Source organism: Bufo bufo, chromosome 1 (genome assembly GCF_905171765.1).
Source record: "Bufo bufo chromosome 1, aBufBuf1.1, whole genome shotgun sequence".
In the NCBI taxonomy this organism is placed as follows: Eukaryota; Metazoa; Chordata; class Amphibia; order Anura; family Bufonidae; genus Bufo; species Bufo bufo.
The window spans coordinates 377,014,650-377,039,368 of NC_053389.1; the positions used below are offsets into that span (position 1 = coordinate 377,014,650).

General features: G+C 45.2%; 1 non-coding gene across 1 annotated transcript; it reads right to left on the reverse strand.

The window, feature by feature from the left end:
- Window positions 1-15,170: 15,170 nt before the first annotated feature.
- On the reverse strand, window positions 15,171-15,256 carry LOC120987499. Its single transcript, XR_005776095.1, has one exon. It is a non-coding gene; the product is annotated as a small nucleolar RNA SNORD71 (small nucleolar RNA).
- Between the last annotated feature and the right edge of the window lie 9,463 nt (window positions 15,257-24,719).

Below are 24,719 nucleotides of genomic sequence, written 5' to 3' on the forward strand. Positions count from 1 at the left end.
CAGAACACTGGTGAGACCTCACTTGGAGTATTGTGCGCAGTACTGGAGGCCATATCTCCAGAAGGATATAGATAGTCTAGAGAGAGTTCAGAGAAGAGCTACTAAACTAGTACATGGATTGCAGGATAAAACTTACCAGGAAAGGTTAAAGGACCTTAATATGTATAGCTTGGAAGAAAGAAGAGACAGAGGGGCTATGATAGAAACTTTTAAATACATAAAGGGAATCAACTCGGTAAAGGAAGAGAGCATATTTAAAAGAAGAAAAACTACCACAAGAGGACACAGTTTTAAATTAGAGGGGCAAAGGTTTAAAAGTAATATAAGGAAGTATTACTTTACTGAGAGAGTAGTGGATGCATGGAATAGCCTTCCTGCAGAAGTGGTAGCTGCAAATACAGTGAAGGGGTTTAAGCATGCATGGGATAGGCATAAGGCCATCCTTCATATAAGATAGGGCCGGGGGCTATCCATAGTATTCAGTATATTGGGCAGACTAGATGGGCCAAATGGTTCTTATCTGCCGACACATTCTATGTTTCTATGTTTCTATGTAATATAATAGCCAGTTGCCTGCACGCGTGTGCGTTTCAGGGCCTGCCAGGGCACAGTGTCACACCAGTGCAACTCATATTGGTGTAACAGTAGTGTACATTAAAAAAAATATAGAAATTTGACTGTGAAATAATAGCAGTCAGTTTCCTTCACACGTGTCAGGCCTACAGCATCTACTCTGCCAACTTCTGCCAGTGCACAGTGCCACTCATATCTGTTGTCACAGTAGCTTGCACGCATAGTACCACTAATCGAAAAAAAAATTACAGGCAGAGGCAGGCCACCCCGCAGGGGCCGTCGTGGTGCTGTGATTCCCTTTGGCCCTAGAATAATGCCAAGTGTTCAGAGGCCACGTACCCTGAACTCGAAAAAAGTTCTGAGGACATAGTTGACTGGCTAACACAGGACACCCAATCTTCTACAGCTTCCGCTCGGAACCTTGACGCACCATCCTCCTCCAGCTTAGCTTCGGGCACCTCTCAAGTTACCACTCGCCTGCCTGCTGCCACCACCAACACTAGCACCACAGCCGCTTCACTTGATCTGTCAGAGGAGTTATTTACACATCAGTTGGAAGAAATGAGTGATGCGCAACCATTATTGCCAGAGGATGTAGATAACAGGGATATGTCTCAGTCAGGCAGCATTACACACATGGACGTACGGTGTTATGATAATGATGTTGTACCTGCTGTTGCTTCCTTTGATGCGAAAAAAGGGGTAGTGACGTATTAAAACCTAACTTTTAATAGGATAGTTATAAATCCCTTCTGGGAAATGGACCCCTACCTGACAAACAAAACACAGACACAGAAATACAGGGGACCTGGTGTGGCAGGTCACCTGATGGTCAAATTAACGTACACGTCCCAGGGTGGAACGGGACGCGAACTGTATGACCAGTAGGCATAAACAAAATAACAATAATGAAGACCGTGGCATGTGCCGTGGTCTATAAACATGCCAGGAAGGCGAGAATAAGGGTAGGTCTTACCGGTGGTGGGCAAGAGGACCAGCCAGTCCAATGCCCTAAGGGAGGTGTTCTTGCATATGGATGCGTCCCCCAGTTGTGGTCACTTGGTGCAGGAGGGCCACAGGGAAGAAACTGTCCCTGATGTTGCCCTACTTGGCCTAAAACTGCCCTAAAGTGCCTACTAATACGGGGTCCGATCCCCGCAAGGGGTGGCCCCGTCCGGAACCTAGCCCTAAAAACAATGACCCTAAATGGCCCTGTGAGGACAGGGTAGAGGGTACAGTATGCTTCCCCACTCGCAACCTATCTGTGTGGTCAAAGCAGAAATAGGGGGGGGGGGGAACAAAGGTACCAAGGTGGCGCAGACTTAGCGGGACTAAGTAGTCCTAGATGACCCAGAATCCCACAAAGTAAAAGGACATACAAAGTAGTACGGTCAGTCTGGGGCGCACACTAACTAAATACAATTGCATAGCATGGCACTTAATACAATGGCATGTTAGATGGAGTTACTCACTGTTTGGCGTGAGGGTCATGTGACTTCTCCTCATGAGATGCGGCACTACAGATACAGGTGCCGACCATCTGCCGGCGTCTGACAACACATAAAGGCGCGCTGAGGGATTTAAATGCAAGGTGGAGAGATACTAGGCGCATGCGCGGTGGGCGCAGCCGCCGCTCACGTGCCAAGGTAGGTATCACGTGACGCGGACGGTCGCGTCCTTGAATGCGCATGCGCAAGTGATAGAACTGGCAGCCGCATCGCAGCGCAGACTCACCACGTCACGCCGTCCCATACCAGTCATGTGATGGGGGCGTGACCGTGGCGGATCGCTGCAGAAGCTGTCCAGCGGTAGGTGTGGGAGGAGCTGCTATGTGTGATAGTCCAGCCCCTACAACAACACACGTACCGATGCTGGGGGGAAAAAAAGTAACAATCCTCTCCAACATGGGACCAAAACGGGGGACTTATTTGACAGTCCGGTCGCGGGTATAGATAGGAATAATAGCAATATAAGCTACACAAGCGTTCCGCTATACACTAAGGTAGGGAACTAGCGGCAAATAGCCGCTACAGGTTAGAAGTGAAATAATCAAACAGGGGGCATAGCCTAAGTGTGTCGTCCACCTGCAGATGTAATGATGGGACGCAGAGTGGCCCACAGATAGAGCTGATCTGCAGACAGGAAGAATCGGCCCATAATGTATCTGTCATATATGGGGACACCAGTGGAGGCCAATTTGTAAAAAATGAGCATGATGGAGATAATAGGGGATAAACTCCAAAACATGTAGTCACAATCGGAGGGAAGAAAGGGATACAAACAATATACATGGTCCACACAGGAGATAACTGCTCTTAGAGGAGCTGTATACTAATGATGTATATAGTCAGCTGACCTACAAGGGAGGTCACAAGAAGCAGCCATATTGTAATTGGTCGTTCAGGCCGAGGGGTTGGGTGGTCTTTAATTTAAAAATCCACCAGCACTCTCTCTGGAGGATCTTTTTGTCCCAGTCTCCCCCTCGTGGTGGCTTCCTGATGTTCTCTAGGCCTATGAATGTTACGGCTGACAGACGTCCGTCGTGGACAGAGTGGACATGTCTTGCTACTGGGGTATCCCTGTTGTTGCGATGTCCCCCATGTGTTCGCCTATGCGTACCCATAATTCCCTACGGGTCTTACCCACATATCTCATGCCGCACTCACAGGTTAAAAGGTAAATAACCACAGTGGTGCGACAGTTGATGAAATCACGGATATGATGGGTAAAGCCCGTGGGATCCGCTGGTAGGGACTTGCACTGTGTGATGAATTTACAAAAAGTGCAACGGCCACACTTGAAACATCCACGGACTGGACTATGCAGCCACGTACTTTGCTTGGGGGGATTATAGTGGCTGTGGACGAATCGGTCTCGTAAATTAGTCCCTCTCCTAAAGGTCACTGACGGGTGGAGGCTGACCGCGTCGGCCAGATCTGGGTCCATCAAGAGGGTACCCCAGTTCCGTCCGAGAATTTCTTAAATTTTTGCAGCAGCTGTGTCAAATGTGCCTATGACCCTTAGTACATTTGGACGCTCAGCTTTCTGGTCCCCGGTCGGATGTAACAGTCTAGTGCGTGTCGTCTGTTGTGCTCGCTGGTAGGCCTGTCTAAGGGTGTTGTCTGGGTATCCCTAGGAAGCGTTTTCTTAGTTCACCCGCCTGCCGTGTGAATTCCTGCTGGTCAGAACAGTTGCGTTTGAGCCGTAAGTATTGGCCCACTGGAATCCCCCGCTTCAGTGGGACAGGGTGGCAGCTGTCCCAGCGAAGCAGAGAATTGGTGGAGCTCTCTTTGCGGTATATGGTGGTCTGTAGGCCCCCTTTAGTATCTCTAGATATACATAAGTCAAGGAAGGGGAGATTATTCCGTACAATGGATGAAGTAAATCTGAGATTAATGGTGTTATGATTTAACTCCTCCACCAGCCTACCGAAATCGTCCTCTGAGCCGCTCCGCTTCCTTTGCTAAGTTGTCAGATACAAGTGAAGCAGTTGATGATGACGATGTGTCCGTGGATGTCACGTGGGTGCCCGCTAGAAGAGAAGAAGAACAGGGGGAAAGTTCAGATGGGAAGACAAAGAGGAGGAGGAGACGAGTTGGAAGCAGGGGGAGGTCGTCGCAAGGAGCTAGTGGCACAGTCAGACAGCATGCATCGGCACTCGGGGTCAGCCAGACAGCACGCCACTCAACGCATGCTGTTGCCACCACCAGAATGCCGTCATTGCAGAGCTCAGCAGTGTGGCATTTTTTTTTGTGTGTCTGCCTCTGACAACAGCGATGTCATTTGCAACCTGTGCCAAAAGAAACTGAGTCGTGGGAAGTCCAACATCCACCTAGGTACAACTGCTTTGCGAAGGCACATGATCGCACATCACAAACGCCTATGGGATCAACACATGATTACAAGCAGCACACAAACTCAAAGCCGCCATCCTACTCCTGGTCCAGCATCTTCAGCCACGTCAACCACTGCTGTCCTCCTTGCCCCCTCTCAACCATCCGCCACTCCGTCTCTCGCCTTGAGCAGTTCCTGCTCATCTGCCCACAGTCAGGTGTCTGTCAAGGACATGTTTGAGCGTAAGAAGCCAATGTCACAAAGTCACCCCCTTGCCCGGCGTCTGACAGCTGGCTTGTCTGAACTCTTAGCCCGCCAGCTTTTACCATACAAGCTGGTGGAGTCTGAGGCGTTCCAAAAATTTTTAGCTATTGGGACACCGCAGTGGAAGGTACCCGGCCGAAATTTCTTTGCACAAAAGGCAATCCCCAACCTGGACTCGATTGTGCAAAAGGAAGTAATGGCATGTCTGGCACACAGTATTGGGGCAAGGGTCCATCTGACCACTGATACCTGGTCTGCAAAGCACAGTCAGGGCAGGTATATCACCTACACTGCGCATTGGGTAAACCTGCTGACGGCTGCCAAGCATGGAATGCGTGGCTCTGCAGAGGAGTTGGTGACACCGCCACGACTTGCAGGCAGGCCTGCTGCCACCTCCTCTACTCCTCCTACTCCATCCTCTTCCATAACCTCCTCGGCTGAGTTCTCTTCTGCTGCTGCGTCTTGCTCCACATCAACGGCACCCCCCCAGGGGCTATTCCACATCCCGGATATGGCAGTGTAACGCCGTCTTGGGGTTGACTTGCCTGAAAGCAGAGAGTCACACCGGACCAGCACTCCTGTCCGCCCTGAACGCACAGGTGGATCAGTGGCTGACTCCACACCAACTGGAGATCGGCAAAGTGGTGTGTGACAACGGAAGCAATTTGTTGGCGGCATTGAATTTGGGCAAAATGACACATGTGAGGTGACAAACCTAGTCAGTCACACCGAAGGCACCATCAGCGACATCATACCATTTGTTTTCTTCCTGGAGCGTGCCCTGCGAAGAGTGCTGGATCAGGCCGTAGATGAGCGTGAAGAGGAAGAGGAAGAGTTATGGTCACCATCACCACCAGAAACAGCCTTATCAGCATCGCTTGCTGGACCTGCGGCAACGCTGGAAGAGGATTGTGAGGAAGAGGAGTCAGAGGAGGAATGTGGCTTTGAGGAGGAGGAGGAAGACCAACCACAACAGGCATCCCAGGGTGCTCGTTGTCACCTATCTGGTACCCGTGGTGTTGTACGTGGCTGGGGGGGAAGAACATACCTTCAGTGAGATCACTGAGGACGAGGAATGGGACATGAGTAGCTCGGCATCCAACCTTGTGCAAATGGGGTCTTTCATGCTGTCGTGCCTGTTGAGGGACCCTCGTATAAAAAGGCTGAAAGAGAACGACCTGTACTGGGTGTCCACGCTACTAGACCCCCGGTATAAGCAGAAAGTGCCTGAAATGTTACCGAATTACCGCAGGATGCAGCAGTTCCAAAATAAATTAAAAAGTATGCTTTACACAGCGTATAAGGGTGATGTCACAGCACAACGGGAATCTAACAGGGGAACAGGTGAAAGTAATCCTCCTCCTCCCACGACCACGCCAGCAAGGACAGGACGCTTTACAGACGTGTTGTTGATGGAGGACATGCAGAGCTTTTTAAGTCCTACGCATCGCCACAGCCCTTCGGGGTCCACCCTCAGAGAACGACTCGACCGACAGGTAGCAGACTACCTCGCCTTAACTGCAGATATCGACACTCTGAGGAGCGATGAACCCCTTGACTACTGGGTGTGCAGGCTTGACCTGTGGCCTGAGCTATCCCAATTTGCGATAGAACTTCTGGCCTGCCCCGCTTCAAGTGTCCTGTCAGAAAGGACCTTCAGTGCAGCAGGAGGTATTGTCACTGAGAAGAGAAGTCGCCTAGGTCAAAAAAGTCTAGATTACCTCACCTTTATTAAGATGAATGAGGGATGGATCCCGAAGGGACTGACAGTGGATGATGCATTCGACTAAAAAAGGCCTGATGAGATGAGCTGCCTTGGGCTAAAAAATGGTCTGCAACCATACCTAATTTTTCAGGCATGTGTACATGCCTAATTTTTCTGGCCTCTGGTGCAGCACTGTGGCTTCAAAAACCAAACAAAAAAACAAAAAAAAAGGCACATACATGTGTCAATTCCCCTTCGTGATCGTTACTTTGTCGTGGTGAAGGGTCTTGCGTATCACAATGAAGCGACCACCTCTATGAGTGTGTTGGCAATGGCAATGTTGGCACACCCCAGATGATAAGATCGTTGCTTCATTGTGAACAGACCAAAAGCGATCGGCTGGATAATTTTGCATAGAAAAAACATTAATTTTCTTTATGATCATCTAAGGTGATCATTAAAGCCTACTAGGCCAACAATGGGCCCACACTGCAGAATCATTGTTTTCTGGGTCACTTAACTGTCACTGAACTACCACAGCACGACCATAGGCTTTGAAAAAACCCCATCGCCTGCAATCTCCCAAACGTGTGCACGAGCACAGTCATACCTACACCAAGATTGACGCATAGAGGTATAAAATTGATGTCATGAGTGTGTCAACTATTGACAACTCTTTGCGGTTGTCTAAAATCTATTCCATACACGTCCCCTGATAGGGGACGTAACAGGGATTAAACTGATAGGAATAGTACTACTTAACACACCACTCCTATCTGGTGGCACATTAGATTGCACGCACAGTGTCTCAAATTTGAAGTAGGAGGATCGACTAATCATCTTTTTCCATCTCCCGGTTCCTAAAATCGATGCCATATACATGTCCCCTGATAGGGGACGTAACAGGGATTAAACTGATAAGAATAGAACTACTTAACACACCACGCCTATCTGGTGACACATTAGATTGCACGCGCAGTGCCCCAAATTTGAAGTAGGAGGACCAACCAAGCATCTTTTTCTATCTCCCGGTTCCTAAAATCAATGCCATATACACGTCCCCTGATAGGGGACGTAACAGGGATTAAACTGATAAGAATAGAACTACTTAACACACCACTCCTATCTGGTGGCACATTAGATCGCACGCGCAGTGCCCCAAATTTGAAGTAGGAGGACCGACCAAGCATCTTTTTCCATCTCCCGGTTCCTAAAATCGATGCTATATACACGTCCCCTGATAGTGGACGTAACAGGGATTAAACTGATAGGAATAGTACTACTTAACCACTTAAGGACCACAGGTTTATACCCCCCTAGTGACCAGGCCCTTTTTTACAAATCGGCACTCCACAACTTTAACGGTTTATTGCTCGGTCATGCAACTTACCACCCAAATGAATTTTACCTCCTTTTCTTCTCACTAATAGAGCTTTCATTTGCTGGTATTTCATTGCTGCTGACATTTTAACTTTTTTTTTTATTAATCAAAATTTACTGTTTTTTTTTTGAAAAAAATGACATTTTTCACTTTCAGTTGTAAAATTTTTCAAAAAAACGACATCCATATATAAATTTTACTTTAAATGTATTGTTCTACATGTCTTTGATAAAAAAAAATGTTTAGGTGAAAAAAAATGGTTCTATGAAATCCTAAAGGTGCTCTTTGGAATGTGGGCCCCTTTGCCCACCTAGGCTGCAAAAAAGTGTCACACATCTGGTATCGCCGTACTCAGGAGAAGTTGGCCAATGTGTTTTGGGGTGTCATTTTACATATACCCATGCTGAGTGAGATAAATATCTCGGTCAAATGCCAACTTTTTATAAAAATATGGGAAAAGTTGTCTTTTGCTGAGATATTTATCTCACCCAGCATGGTTATATGTAAAATTACACCCCAAAACACATTGCCCAACTTCTCCTGAGTACGGCGATACCAGATGTGTGACACTTTTTTGCAGCCTAGGTGGGCAAATGGGCCCACATTCCAAAGAGCACCTTTAGGATTTCACAGGTCATTTTTTACACATTTTGATTTCAAACTACTTTGCGCACATTAGGGCCCCTAGAATGCCAGGGCAGTATAACTACCCCACAAGTGACCCCATTTTGGAAAGAAGACACCCTAAGGTATTTCGTGATGGGCATAGTGAGTTCATGGAAGTTTTTATTTTTTGTCACAAGTTAGTGGAATATGAGACTTTGTAAGAAAAAAAAAAAAAAAATCATCATTTTCCGCTAACTTGAGACAAAAAAAAATAAAATTCTAGGAACTCGCCATGCCCCTCACGGAATACCTTGGGGTGTCTTCTTTCCAAAATGGGGTCACTTGTGGGGTAGTTATACTGCCCTGGCAATTTAGGGGCCCTAATGTGTGGGAAGTAGTTTGAAATCAAAATTTGTAATTTGTAAAAAATGACCTGTGAAATCCTAAGGGTGCTCTTTGGAATGTGGGCCCCTTTGCCCACCTAGGCTGCAAAAAAGTGTCACACATCTGGTATCGCCGTACTCAGGAGAAGTTGGGCAATGTGTTTTGGGGTGTCATTTTACATATACCCATGCTGGGTGAGAGAAATATCTCGGCAAAAGACAACTTTTCCCATTTTATTTATACAAAGTTGGCATTTGACCAAGATATTTATCTCACCCAGCATGGGTATATGTAAAATGACACCCCAAAACACATTCCCCAACTTCTCCTGAGTACGGCGATACCACATGTGTGACACTTTTTTGCAGCCTAGATGCGCAAAGGGGCCCAAATTCCTTTTAGGAGGGCATTTTTAGACATTTGGATCTCAGAATTCTTCTCACGCTTTAGGGCCCCTAAAATGCCAGGGCAGTATAAATACCCACATGTGACCCCATTCTGGAAAGAAGACACCCCAAGGTATTCAATGAGGGGCATGGCGAGTTCATAGAAATAAAAAAAAATTGGCACAAGTTAGCGGAAATTGATTTTTTTTTGTTTTTTCTCACAAAGTCTCCCTTTCCGCTAACTTGGGACAAAAATTTCAATCTTTCATGGACTCAATATGCCCCTCACGGAATACCTTGGGGTGTCTTCTTTCCGAAATGGGGTCACATGTGGGGGATTTATACTGCCCTGTCATTTTAGGGGCCCTAAAGCGTGAGAAGTCTGGAATATAAATGTCTAAAAAAAATTACGCATTTGGATTCCCTGAGGGGTATGGGGAGTTCATGTGAGATTTTATTTTTTGACACAAGTTAGTGGAATATGAGACTTTGTAAGAAAAAAAAAAAAAAAAAACTATTATCGCTAACTTGGGCCAAAATAATGTCTGAATGGAGCCTTACAGATGGGTGATCAATGACAGGGGGGTGATCAATGACAGGGGGGTGATCAGGGAGTGTATATGGGGTGATCACCCCCCTGTCATTGATCACCCCCCTGTAAGGCTCCATTCAGACGTCCGTATGTGTTTTACGGATCCGATCCATGTATCCGTGGATCCGTAAAAAACATATGACGTCTGAATGGAGCCTTACAGGGGGGTGATCAATGACAGGGGGGTGATCAGGGAGTCTATATGGGGTGATCACCCCCCTGTCATTGATCACCCCCCTGTAAGGCTCCATTCAGACGTCCGTATGTGTTTTGCGGATCCGATTCATGGATCGGCAAAACACATACGGACCTCTGAATGGAGCCAGCCTTACAAGGGGGTGATCAATGACAGGGGGGTGATCAGGGAGTCTATATGGGGTGATCACCCCCCTGTCATTGATCACCCCCCTGTAAGGCTCCATTCAGACGTCCATATGTGTTTTGCGGATCAGATCCATGTATCCGTGGATCCGTAAAAAACATATGGACGTCTGAATGGAGCCTTACAGGGGGGTGATCAATGACAGGGGGGTGATCAATGACAGGGGGGTGATCATGGAGTCTATATGGGGTGATCACCCCCCTGTCATTGATCACCCCCCTGTAAGGCTCTATTCAGATGTCCGTATGTGTTTTGCGGATCCGATTCATGTATCCGTGGATCCGTAAAAAACATACGGACATCTGAATGGAGCCTTACAGGGGGGTGATCAATGACAGGGGGGTGATCAGGGAGTCTATATGGGGTGATCATGGGCTAATAAGGGGTTAATAAGTGACAGGGGGGGGTGTAGTGTAGTGGTGTTTGGTGCTACTTATTACTGAGCTGCCTGTGTCCTCTGGTGGTCGATCCAAGCAAAAAGGACCACCAGAGGACCAGGTAGCAGGTATATTAGACGCTGTTATCAAAACAGCGTCTAATATACCTGTTAGGGGTTAAAAAAATTGCATCTACAGCCTGCCAGCGAACGATCGCCGCTGGCAGGCTGTAGATCCACTTGCTCACCTTCCGATCCTGTGAACGAATGCGCCTGTGTGCGCGCGTTCACAGGAAATCTCGGCTCACGCGAGATGACGCCTATTGGCGTTAGTGTGACCTGGGAGCGCCGCAGCAATGACGCCTTTCGGCGTAAGCGAGACGGCAGGAGGTTAACACACCTTATTATAATAATAATAATAATAATAATAATAATAGTGGACGTAACAGGGATTAAACTGATAGGAATAGTACTACTTAACACACCTTATAATAACGCAGAGAGAGGCAACGCAGAGAGAGGAGTCTGAAGAAGAGGAGTCAGAGGAGGAAGGTGGCTTTGAGGAGATGGAAGACCAACCACAGCAGGCGGCCTAGGCGGCTTGTTGTCACCTTTCGGGGACCCTTGGTGTTGTACAAGGCTGGGTGGAGGAAGAGACCTTCAATGACATCAGTGAGGACAAGGAACAGGACATGGCTAGCTTGGTATCCAACCTTGTGCAAATGGGGAGTTTGCGGTTGTGCAAATGGACTGTTTGCAGTTGTTTGCTGTGCGCTAAATGGGGAGTTTGGTCTGTCACTGTGAAGCTGGCGTAACCCTTACACTACCTGATCGATACAACATCATACCTGATGTTTTAAAGCACGTTAATCCAAACAATTTCGGAATGTTAGGCGATTTATGCCCTTTATGGATTAAAACCAGACTCTGCGTCAACTATGTAATTTTCCATGGGAGTTTTGCCATGGATCCCCCTCCGGCATGCCACAGTCCAGGTGTTAGTCCCCTTGAAACAACTTTTCCATCACTATTGTGGCCAGAAAGAGTCCCTGTGGGTTTTAAAATTCGCCTGCCTATTGAAGTCTATGGCGGTTCGCCCGATTCGCCCGTTCGCGAACATTCGAGGAAATTCACGTTCGCCGTTCGCGAATGGAAAATTTTATGTTCGCGACATCTCTAGTAGTCAACAACGGAGAACATCTATTAAAGACAGGCATTTCATAAACCAGCTTTAGTAAAAAGTCACTTGGAATAAGATGCCATCAATTATAATCCTGTGCTGTGTGACGGAAACTAAACTATTCCAGCCATTGCAACAGTTTTCTGTCCAAAAATATCTTAAAAGAATCGTGTCATCAGAAGATGACCTATTGCTTAAATCACGTTTTTATATTAAACATGAGAATCTTTGGTGATTTTATTTTTATTTTCCCATGCCACTATCTAGAATAAAAAAAAAAAAAAGTATATACACTGTAGTCCTGCAACTTGCACACAGGCCACTAGGCCTAATAATAGGTCACAATTTCATGTTGAGTAGCTATTAGCACTACAGGCAGAATTACAATGACAATCTCTCTACAATTACAATAGATAACACAGGATCCACTATTCACAATAGGTGGAGCCACAGCTTATCAGGTTACTCCTGACCACTGCACAGGTCAAAGAGCATGCCTAAAAACTCTCCCATAGAAGTTAATGGGGTCCCCTCCTGTCTATTGTGTCTACGGCCCATGTAGCTGCTCTAAAAAAAGGAAATCTTAACAAGGCTATGTCACCAGGATCAACCCTATTAAACCAGACATATTGGCTAGTAGGGCTCATCATGTTAATTAATACGATACCTTTCTTTTGTCTGTACAATAAACAGCTACAGAGATATCTGTGTTTTTATTCATATGCCAATGCTAAGTTCGAGCACCAGGAGGTGGGGCTGAATCGTTTGAACACTACTATGTAGCACCTACTGTGCTCTGCACACCCACCCTATCTTTGATTGACAGGGCTAGACAGCAGGTTGATGGCAGAATTCTGTCCAACAGCTGTGTGCTACCATGTAAATAACCTATCACTATGTACTATAGCTCCACCACACTGAGATCTGCTCAGAAAGCTAATCTACATATGACTGCTTTATTCACAAGCACCATATAAAGTCTCCAGTAATACATGTTAGCTTATAAGCATAGAAAAAACTGATATATCTGTGGTAATGCTATAGCTTAGTGGTATAGTGGTCTACCATGCATGTAGAGATCCTATGTTCAAGTCCCAGGAGAGCCTTGAGTAAAATAACAATTCATTTTTTAAATTAATCAAAAGTATAATATAATAATAATTCACAATATATGATTATAAAGAAACCAGTAATATTTATTAGCTTTCTAAAAAACTGTATTCTTAATATAAGGACATAGACTTTTCTTATGGTATAAGTTGCGCAAAATTTGTTGAATAACTTCGGTAGTTGATTTTTTAACCACTTCAGCTCCCCTAGCTTAAACACCTTTAACCCTTTCATGACCAAGAGTCATTGATGCCCCAGTGTCCAGGTCAAAATTTACAAATCTGACATGCGTCACTTTATGTGGTAATTGCTTTGGAACACTTTTATTTATCCAAGCCATTCTGAGACTGTTTTCTCGTGACATATTGTACTTCATGATAGTCATAAATTTGAGTCAATATATTTCACATTTATTTATGAAAAAATCCCAAATTTATATAAAAAAAATTGAAAAATTCCCAATTTTCAAAATTTCAATTTCTCTGCTTCTAAAACAGAAAGTCATACCTAATAAAATATTTACTACTTAACATTTCCCATATGTCTACTTTATGTTGGCATCGTTTTGGAAATGTCATTTTATTTTTTTAGGACGTTAGAAGGCTTAGAAGTTTAGAAGAAATTCTTCAAATTTTTAAGAAAATTTCCAAAACCCACTTTTTAAGGACCAGGTTCAGGTCTGAAGTCACTTTGTGGGGCTTACATAGTGGAAACCCCCCATAAATGACCCCATTGTAGAAAATACACCCCTCAAGTTACTCAAAACTGATTTTGCAAACTTTGTTAACCCTTTAGGTGTTCCACAAGAATTAAAGGAAAATGGAGATGAAATTTCAAAATTTCACTTTTTTGGCAGATTTTCCATTTTATTACATTTTTTTCTTTAACACATTGAGGGTTAACAGCCAAACAAAACTCAACATTTATTACCCTGATTCTGCGGTTTACAGAAACACCCTACATGTGGTCGTAAACTGATGTAAGGGCGCACGGCATGGCGCAGAAGGAAAGGAACGCCGTATGGTTTTTGGAAGGCAGATTTTGCTAAACTGGTTTTAGATGCCATGTCCCATTTAAAGCCCCCCCTGATGCACCCATACAGTAGAAACTCCCAAAAAGTGACCCTATTTTGGAAACTAGGGGATAAGGTGCCAGTTTTATTGGTACTATTTTGGGGTACATATGATTTTTAATTGCTCTATATTAAGTTTTTTGTGAGGCAAGGTAACTGAAAAATGGCTGTTTTGGCACAGTTCTTTTTTTTACAAGATTCATCTGACAGGGTAGATCTGCTATGCTATTTTTATAGAGCAGGTTGTTACGGAAGCAATGATATCAAATATGTCTACTTTCTTTGTTTGTTTCAGTTTTACATAATAAAGCAATTTTGAAAAAGAAATTATGTTTTTGTTTGTTAATTTTCTAAACGCCATATGTTTTTTATTTTTCTGCCGATCGTCTTGTGCAGGGACTCGTTTTTTGCAGAAAGAGTTGAGGTTTTTATTGGTACCATTTTTGGGTACATAGGACTTTTTGATTATTCATTATTACACTTTATGGGGCAAGGTGACCAAAAAATTGGCTGTTTTGGAACAGTTTTTATTTATTTATTTTTACATCGTTTATCTGAGGGGTTAGGTCATGTGACAGTTTTATAGAGCAGATCGTTGTGGACGTGGCAATACCTAATATGTATACTATTTCTTATTTATTTAAGTTTTGCACAATAATAGCATTTCTGAAACCAAAAAAATTATGTTTTAGTGTCTCCATAGTCTGAGAGCCATAGATTTTTTATTTTTTGGGTGATTGTCTTAAATAGGGTATCAATTTTTGCAGGATGGGGTAACGGTTTGATTGGTACTATTTTGGGAGTCATAAGCCTTTTTGATCGCTTGCTGTTGCATTTTTTGTGATGTAAGGTGACAAAAATGGCTTTTTTGACACATTATTTTTTTTTTTTTTATGGTGTTTATCGGACGGGGTCTATCATGTGATATATTTATAGAGACGGTCGTTACAGATGCGGTGATACCTAATATGTGTATTTTTTTTTTTTTCATTTTTTATAGGAAAAAGCAATTTCTTTTTTTAATTTTACATTTTTATTTATTTATTTATTTTTACTTTTATTATTTTCACTTTTTTTTTATCAAGTCCCTCTTGGATCTTGAAGATCCAGTGGGGCTGATAGCTGTACTATACTTTGCAATGCTCTTGCATTGCAAAGTATAATACAATCAGATGCCCTGTAGGTTGCAACAGCGGACGCTTTTGCAAAGCGTCTGGTTGCCATGGCAACCATTGGGCGCTGCAATCGCAGCGCAGCAGCCCCGATGGTGGAGAGAGGGAGCCCCCTCCCTTTATTAACCCCATGGATGCCGCTGCCGTGGCATCTATGGGGTTACAGCAGAGTGTCAGCATAGAGCTGACACTCTCTGCTGATGGCGGCGGCTCAGGAATGGAGCCGCCGCCATCACACACAGCAGGGAGACTGCACGGTATGGGGGCAGCGCTGGAAAGGGGGGGTGTCACGGCCAGCATTGAGGGGGCAGGAGGAATGTATGGGGCGATGAGGGGGCGGACCGCAGGAGGCAGGAGATAAGCGCTTCAGCGGCAGACGGACACAAGGGGGGGCTTGGAGGGGCACAGATGGGGGGCACAGATCGGGGAGGGGGGGCCACGAGGACAAATTACCTAATTTCAGGCTCTGATCTGCAGAGCGCAGATCAGAGCCTGAAACCGGCTTTTTTTCACTGCCGCGATCCGATTGGTTAGTCTGCACAGACTAACCAATCGGATCGATTGTCGGCAAGGGGCCACTCTGATTGGTCCCTTGCCGGTATTACTGAACTGTATGCTGTCCGTGACAGCAGCAGGACAGGGGCAGAAGCTTTAATCCAAGCGCTTTGCAGCGCTTGGATTAAAGAGCTGGTTTGACGTTTATAGACGTGATAGCTGCACGGGGCATGTGCAGCTATCACGTATATATACAGATTGCGGTCAGGAAGGGGTTAATGACCAGACCACTTTTTACAATTCTGCACTACACTATTTTCACGGTTTATTGCTCGGTCATACAACTTACCACCCAAATGAATTTTACCTCCTTTTCTTCTCACTAATAGAGCTTTCATTTGGTGGTATTTTATTGCTGCTGACATTTTTACTTTTTTTGATATTAATCTAAATTTACCAAAATTTTTGCGAAAAAATTATATTTTTCACTTTCGGTTGTAAAATTTTTCAAATAAAACTACATTTCTATATAAATATTTCTCTAAATTTATTGTTCTACATGTCTTTGATAAAAAAAAATTCAATAAGTGTATATTTATTGGTTTGGGTAAAAGTTATAGCGTTTACAAACTATGGTACAAAAATGTGAATTTCCGCATTTTGAAGCAGCTCTGACTTTCTGAGCACCTGTCATGTTTCCTGAGGTTCTACAATGCCCAGACAGTAGGAACACCCCACAAATGACCCCATTTTGGAAAGTAGACACCCTAAGATATTCGCTGATGGGCATAGTGAGTTCATAGAAGTTTTTATTTTTTGTCACAAGTTAGCGGAAAATGATTTTATATATTTTTTTCTTACAAAGTCTCATATTCCACTAACTTGTGACAAAAAATAAAAACTTCCATGAACTCACTATGCCCATCACAAAATACATTGGGGTGTCTTCTTTCCAAAATGGGGTCACTTGTGGGGTAGTTATACTGCCCTGGCATTTTAGGGGACCTAAAGCGTGAGAAGTAATTTGGAATCCAAATGCGTAAAAAATGCCCTGTGAAATCCTAAAGGTGCTCTTTAGAATTTGGGCCCCTTTGGGCACCTAGGCTGCAAAAAAGTGTCACACATGTGGTATCGCCGTACTCAGGATAAGTAGGGCAATGTGTTTTGGGGTGTATTTTTACATATACCCATGCTGGGTGAGAGAAATATCTCTCTAAAAGTCAACTTTTCCCATTTTTTTATACAAAGTTGTCATTTGAGAGAGATATTTCTCTCACCCAGCATGGGTATATGTAAAATGACACCCCAAAACACATTGCCCAACTTCTCCTGAGTACGGCAATACCACATGTGTGACACTTTTTTGCAGCCTAGGTGGGCAAAGGGGCCCAAATTCCTTTTAGGAGGGCATTTTTAGACATTTGGATTCCAGACTTCTTCTCACGCTTTAGGGCCCCTAAAATGCCAGGGCAGTATAAATACCCCACATGTGACCCCATTTTGGTAAGAAGACACCCCAAGGTATTCCGTGAGGGGCATGGCGAGTTCATAGAAGTTTATTTTTTTTGGCACAAGTTAGCGGAAATTGATTTTTTTTTGTTTTTTCTCACAAAGTCTCCCTTTCCGTTAACTTGTGACAAAAAGTTCAATCTTTCATGGACTCAATATGCGTGAGAAGAAGTCTGGAATATAAATGTCTAAAAAATTTTACGCATTTGGATTCCGTGAGGGGTATGGTGAGTTCATGTGAGATTTTATTTTTTGTCACAAGTTAGTGGAATATGAGACTTTGTAAGAAAAAACAAAACAAAACAAAAAAAATAAAATAATTTCCGCTAACTTGTGCAAAAAAAAAAAAAAATCTTCTATGAACTCGCCATGCCCCTCAAAAGTGATCTTTTTATAGCGCCGCAGCGATTTTACGGTGTTTTTGCAGTAATCAGAAAAAAATAATTTCTGTCACTGCGGTGGGGCGGACTGAACGCAAGTGTGCGCACACAAGATCAGGCCTGATCGGGCGAACACTGCGTTTTTTGTAGAGCCTATAGAACATGTCCTTTTCTTGTCCGCAATTGCGGACAAGAAAAGGCATTTTCTATATAGTTCTGGCAATGTGCGGATCCGCAAAATGCGGAATGCACATTGCCGGTGTCCGTGTTTTGCGGATCCGTGGATCTGTGGATCTGCAAAACACATACGGACGTCTGAATGGAGCCTTACAGGGGGGTGATCAATGACAGGGGGGTGATCAGGGAGTCTATATGGGGTGATCACCCCCCTGTAAGGCTCTATTCAGACATCCGTATGTGTTTTGCGGATCCGTAAAACACATACGGACGTCTGAATGGAGCCTTACAGGGGGGTGATCAATGACAGGGGGGTGATCAGGGAGTCTATATGGGGTGATCACCCCCCTGTAAGGCTCCATTCAGACATCCGTATGTGTTTTGCGGATCCATGGATCCGCGGATCCGCAAAACACATACGGGCGTCTGAATGGAGCTTTACAGGGGGGTGATCAGGGAGTCTATATGGGGTGATCACCCCCCTGTCATTGATCACCCCCCTGTAAGGCTCCATTCAGACGTCCGTATGTTTTGCGGATCCGCAAAACACATACGGACGTCTGAATGGAGCCTTACAGGGGGGTGATCAATGATAGGGGGTGATCAGGGAGTCTATATGGGGTGATCAGGGGTTAATAAGTGACGGGGGGGTGTAGTGTAGTGGTGTTTGGTGCTACTTTACAAAGCTGCCTGTGTCCTCTGGTGGTCGATCCATACAAAAGGGACCACCAGAGGACCAGGTAGCAGATATATTAGATGCTGTTATCAAAACAGCGTCTAATATACCCTTCAGGGGTTAAAAAAATCGCATCTACAGCCTTCCAGCGAACGATCGGTTCCTGTGTGCGCGCGTTCACAGGAAATCTCGCCTCTCGCGAGAGGACGCGCCGGCGCATCCAGAAGGAATAACAGGGCCGCCGCCAGGACGCAATCCTGCGTACGGCGATCCTGAGCTGGTTAAAGTGAAAAACCACATTAAAACTTGGAGTTGAACTCGGCTTTGAGAGGTATCAGTCCTCCCACGCAACTTAGCGAATAACTGACTTAGGCTCATCGGAGACCATACATTTTAATGCTGTGCGGAGACGGATCTCCATACAGCATTAATCTGAAGTTTTGAACGAAGCGACTTCGGATGTAGCATCCAAAACTCTCTCTGCTCATCAATACTTATAAGCTACAACATATTACTGGTGTCTATAATCATATATTGTGCCTGTAAATAAAGAAGTAATATGTAGATTAGCTTTCTGAGCAGATATCAGTGTGGTAAAGCTATAGTAGATCTCTGCCCTCAGCATGTCTAGCCCTGTCAATCAAGGGGAATGGGGGAGTGTGCGGAGTGCAGTGGGTGTCACAAAGCAGTGTTCAAATTTAGCCCTGGCTCCTGGTGCTCCAACTGCTCATTTGCATATGAATAACAACACAGATATCTCTGTAGCTGTTTATTGTACAGACAAAAAAAAAAAAAAGGTATAGTTTTAATCAGCATGATGAGCCCTACCAGCCAGTATGTCTGGTTTAATAGGGCTGATTCTGGTGAAAGAGCCTCTAACATATTTTAGGCCTAGTGGCCAGTGTGAAAATTGTAGAATTATATACAATGTTTTAAATGGGTTGTCTGAGTTATGAAAAATTATAATAAATATGGCATTGTAAATCTGATGGTGATGGGCAGCAAAATATAACTGAGCTAAGCAAGTTTTAGGTAAAAAAATTATATTTCCTAATTTCCCTGGTTCTCTTCTGGCCCTTTGTTTACCTGCAATAACAACAATCTCTGCCCCTCCCCCTCCTCTGCAAAGGGAGTGAATACAAGTGCAGCACTGAGTGACATGTCTGCCTGATGGGAGACTTAGCAGCATGTTGCATGTGTAGGACTACAAGTCCCAGCTGTATAATGACACTGCTGATACACACAGGATCTTCTCCCTACCTGTTCTTGTTTAGAACTCCTCTAGTCTGTGAGCTCCTGTGCCCAGCATTTGTCTCCTCACTGCCTGCTACTTATTAAAGCCTTCAGCCCTGAGTCTGAGCAGCTGAAGGAGTTAATCTTCCCTGAAATAGCCAGTGGGAGGGAGACACAGAGCAGAGAGCAGCAGCAGATGGCAGAGCAGGGGGGCGTGGCCAGCCCAGTGATGTCTCCTGTACAGACACATATCTGATCTCTTAGGCCCCTTTCACACAGGGAGAATTCCGCGCGGGTGCAATGCGTGAGGTGAACGCATTGCACCCGCACTGAATCTGGATCCATTCACTTCAATAGGGCTATTGTCACACCGGTAAGAGGTTTGAGAAGGTCTGAAAGATTATCTGCTCATTAGTGATCTGACAGCATCTTTTGGTTTCACTTTGTCTGTGTGTTGTTTGTATGTCCACACCTCCTGTTCAGGTGTGGATCATGTGACCTTTACTTCCCACTATTTAGTTTGACTTCACCCATCACTCCTTGCTCTGGATAGCTTCATTTGGTGTTGGAAGAGCTGGAGTGTGGTTCTAGTTGAAGTCCTGATCATCCATCATCCTTAGAAGTTAAGTGTTCCGCTTGTTGTGTTTTGTATTCCTCCCCCCCCCCATCTGTTGTTTACTAGGCCTCAGTGAGACGCTGGTTCCTTCACCAGGAAAGGAGCGGGTTGTCTCTGCCCTGTCATTAAGTCTAGGGCATCTGAGGGCCACCAGGGTTTTCTAGGTTCCTGTGTATGGGCATCTCTACCATCGAGAGGTGCCCATACGGATAGGAGTTAGGGAAAGGAGCAGGGTTTCATAGGTGGTGACCCTTTTCCTTCCCTAGCGGTGAGGCCTAGTGTCTTTTCCCTTCCATCTTGTTGTCTTTTGGTGTTCTCCCCTACTACATCCGTGACAGCTATGCAGATGAGCGGTGATTTTCACACATCACTTGTGCGTTGCATGAAAATCGCAGCATGTTCTATATTCTTCGTTTTTCATGCAACGCAGGCCCCATAGAAATGAATGGGTCTGCATGAAAATCGCAAGCATCTGCAAGCAAGTGCGGATGTGGTGCGATTTTCACACATGGTTGCTAGGAGATGATAGGGATGAGCAACCCCATTAAAGTCTAATTACTGTATTATTTTCCCTTATAACATGGTTATAAGGGAAAAAAATAGCAGTCTTAATACAGAATGCTTACTAAAATGTGCCTTGAGGGGCTAAAAAATAAATGAAAAATAACTCACCTTATCCACTTGTTCGCGCAGCCGGCAACGTCTTCTTCTTTCAGGACCTGCAAAAGGACCTTTGATGACGTAATCGTGCTCACCACATGGTGAGCATGGTGACGTCAGCGCAGGTCCTGCTGAATGAAGATAGAAAGATCTTTCCATCAGTGATTGTGAGCCAAAACCAGGATTAGAGCCTCCACAGACATAAGGTATAAGGGAAAGATCGCACCTGTTCTGTGTATAGAGCCACACCTGTTTTTTTTTCTCACAATCACTGATTAAAATCACTGAGTCTGATTAAACACTTACGTGTATTATTAGTCATAATAGAGGATAGTATCATTAACACCTTCACGACCAGAGCCGCACTAGTATGGCGCTGACCGGGTCTTTAGAGATGGAGCCTGCTCCTGAGCAGAATGGGAGCCCTAGCCCCGGGTTGCCTGTTGTTTCATACAATGCCGGTTGCGGACATTTTACACTTCAGATGCAGTGGTCAATCCACGGCATCTGACCACGCAGAATACCATAAGCACATGCTTCCGGTGTTGGTCCAGCTTCCCCGTGCGGTGATCGGAAGAGCCAAAGCTTGTGTGCTGCAGCCCCTGTCTTAGTGAATGGGTATCACCATGTGCGAAAATGCCCATAGTATAAAAATATAAAAATATCTTCCCCATACGGCAAACGACGAGATGGAAAAAAGCATCAAAGTGTCCGATTCGCCATATTTGGTTGCTTTATTTTCTCCCCAAAAATTAAATAGAAAGTGATCACAAAGTTGTACAAACCCCAAAATGGTATCAATGAAAAGTACACATCGCCCCGCAAAAAATTAGCCTCCATAAGCATAATTACAAAAAAGTTATAGGGGTCAAAATATGGTGATGAAAAAATAAAACTGATTTTTTTCCAACTTTTTGATTATTTTATCACTATCAAAACCCCTTTCCAATGTAAAGAATGAAGCTGCTTCTAATCTGCAGCTTTTCTACAACAAAATCTGCAGCATGTAAATTAACCCTTAGTTGTTTTTTTTTCTGCTGCAGATTAGAACCGGAAATGTAGACAATCCGCAGCTAACCAGCCACTTGTGAACCCAGACTTAGCCGGGAGCCACATGTCCTTTAGGCACCACTGTCTAAGCTCTGACAGACTCTTTGGGGCACATTTACTAAGGGACTTGTTACTATTTTGCCCCTTTTTTAACTGGTTGTGCTACAATATTTAGTAAATATTTATATTTAGTAAAGTAAACAAATCTAACGGCAGCGCAAGTGGGAAACTAAGACTGGCGTAGAATGCCGATCTTAGAAAATGTGCCCCCTAGTGTACAGTGATATGCTCCTCTAAAAGCAATGTCTTGATTTTCTTTCTGTCAGATTAGTATTGAATCTGGCAGGAAAAACATGTGAAATCTGAGCCATATGAGATACAGTAGAGGATTCACTTACCTCCATGGCAGCCTGCTGTTCAGACGGGACAGAAATGTTACAGAAAATCTGTGAAATAGAGAACAATACCAGTGACTGGTGGTGTTGCAAACCCCAGTCACACATGGCACAAAATATATGCATGTGTCATTTATGGCATGCTATGGAGTGAAAATACCCAGCATGCATGTTGGAGATACGATGTGGATTTCTCTAACAAGTTTCCGCTAGAGATGACCGTGGTAATTAAATCCATAACGCAATTCACCTTTTACCAGTAGATGAAGCGTAAACGACAGTGGCGTAACTACTGGGGAAGAAGGGGAAGCGGCTGCTTTGGGGCCCGGACCGACAAGGGGTCCGGTGCCTGGCAGCGTGTCAGTTAGATTATTTAAAGAGGACCTTTCATGGGTCCAGACTTTGTTAACTAAAAAGCAGGACAAGACATGTAGAGCGGCGCCCAGGGATCCCTTGCACTTACTATTAAATCTGGGCGCCACTCTGTTCGCCCGCTGTGGCCCCTGTTACCGTCTCCCGCACTGTATGATAATTATCAGAGTGGGGAGGAGGAGACTGCCCTTTTCCTCCCTGGCTGTAGCGTTGTCCATTTGCAGCGCAGAGCATCACAACCAGTGAAAAGGTGATTTTTTTTCCCCTGGCGGTGACGCTCTGCGCTGTCATTGGACAGCGCTACAGCCAGGGATAAGGAACGCCCATTGAGAAAAAGGGCAGTCTCCTCCTCCCTGTTCCAATAGCAGTAATTATCATAGAGTGCGGGAGACGGTAACGGGGGCCACAGTGGGCGAATGGAGCAGCGCCGACCCAGATATAATAGTAAGTGCAGGGAGATGCCTGGGCGCCACTCTACATGTCCTGCTACTTAGTTAACAAAGTCCGGACCCATGAAAGGTCCTCTTTAATACAGTTTTTCAGGTTAGGCCCCTTCACATACAGTGCAACATTGGGGGCCTGGCCTGTCCATCATCATCCTTCCATGTCTGTGCCCGCTGCCTGTGTGCCCCCCTTGCCTTTGTCAGCGCATCCCCTGGCCCCTGTCTGTGCCTCCCTGGCTCTTTCAGCACAGCCCCTGAGCCTTATCTGCCCCCCCCCCCGGCCCTTCTCTGTGCCCCCGGCCTTTGTCTGCGCCGCTGGCCCCTGTCTCTACCCCTTTGGCCCCTGTGTGCACCCCCTGGTCCCTGTCTGCGCCTCCCTGGCCCTTATCTGTGCCCCGTCCCTGACCGTTGTCTGTGCCCCCCTGGTCTGTGCACCCCCTGGTCTCTGTCTGCGCCTCCCTGGCCCCTGTCTGTGCCCCTGTGCCCTTATCTGTGCCCCCTCCCTGACCCTTGTCTGCGCCCCTGGCCCTTGTCTGTGTCCCCGCCCCTTGCCTGTGCCACTGGTCCTTATCTGTGCCCCCCCTGGCCCCTCTGTGCACCTCCCTGGCCCTTGTCTCTGCCCCCATGGCCCCTGAGTGCGCCACCCTGGCCCTTTCTGTTCCCCCCCTGGCCCTTATCTGTGCCCCCTTCCTGACCCTTGTCTGCGCCCCTGGCCCCTGTGTGCGCCACTCTGGCCTTTTCTGTGCCCCACCTGGCCCATCTGCGCCTCCCTGCTTGCTGTTCTACCATCTACTACTGCTTATTTTGTTACTCTTATATATGCAGAGGGTGTGCTCTTGTATGTGCCATAATAAGCACTTGGTGGAACCATGGTGGAACAGCGGGCAGAAAGGGAAGGCTGCCATGTACTACAGTACATGGCAGCTTATGTTCCACCATAAGCTATAGACAGTATCATGCCTCTTCCGAATGTTTTAAATAAAGATAAATAGAATAAAAAAGGCTTCACTATTAAAATATAAAAATACTAAAAAACATGGTTCTGGTGACCAACTTCCCCTTCCTTCCCCAACACGCACCAAACAAAAAAAATTGAAATCGAATAAGGGCCTATGCACATGACCATAGGCCCTCTGAGACATTCTGTCCTTGAGTGCGCCATATGTCCTGGAGCGGCACTGATCGTGTACACGGGAGCGCACAGCTTCATAGATTACTAAAATGTATGATTATGGGACAGTAGGCTCGCGCGCAGCCCAACGCGCACATAACCTATGATGCTGTGCGCTCCTGTGCACACGATCAATGCCGCTCCGGGATTTATCGCTTGCTCATGGACTGTATGTCTCGGAGGGCATACGGTTGTGTGCATGGGCCCTAACAATGATTCAAAAATTGCATGCACCCCAAAAATGGTACCAATAAAAACTACAGTTCACCCACAAAAAAGCCATGATAAAGCTCTGTAGACAGAAATATGAAAAAGTTATGGCTGTCAGAAAATGGTGATGCAAAGAAAAAACTTTTTTATCTTTTGCATTTTTGTTTTGTGCTCTCCGCCTTCCCAGAGCCTTAACTTTTTTTATTTTTCCGTTCACATTGCTGTATGAGGGCTTGTTTTTATCAGGATAAATTGCACTTTCCAACACAACCATTTAATATTGCATAAAATGTAGTGGGAAGTGGTAAAAAATTC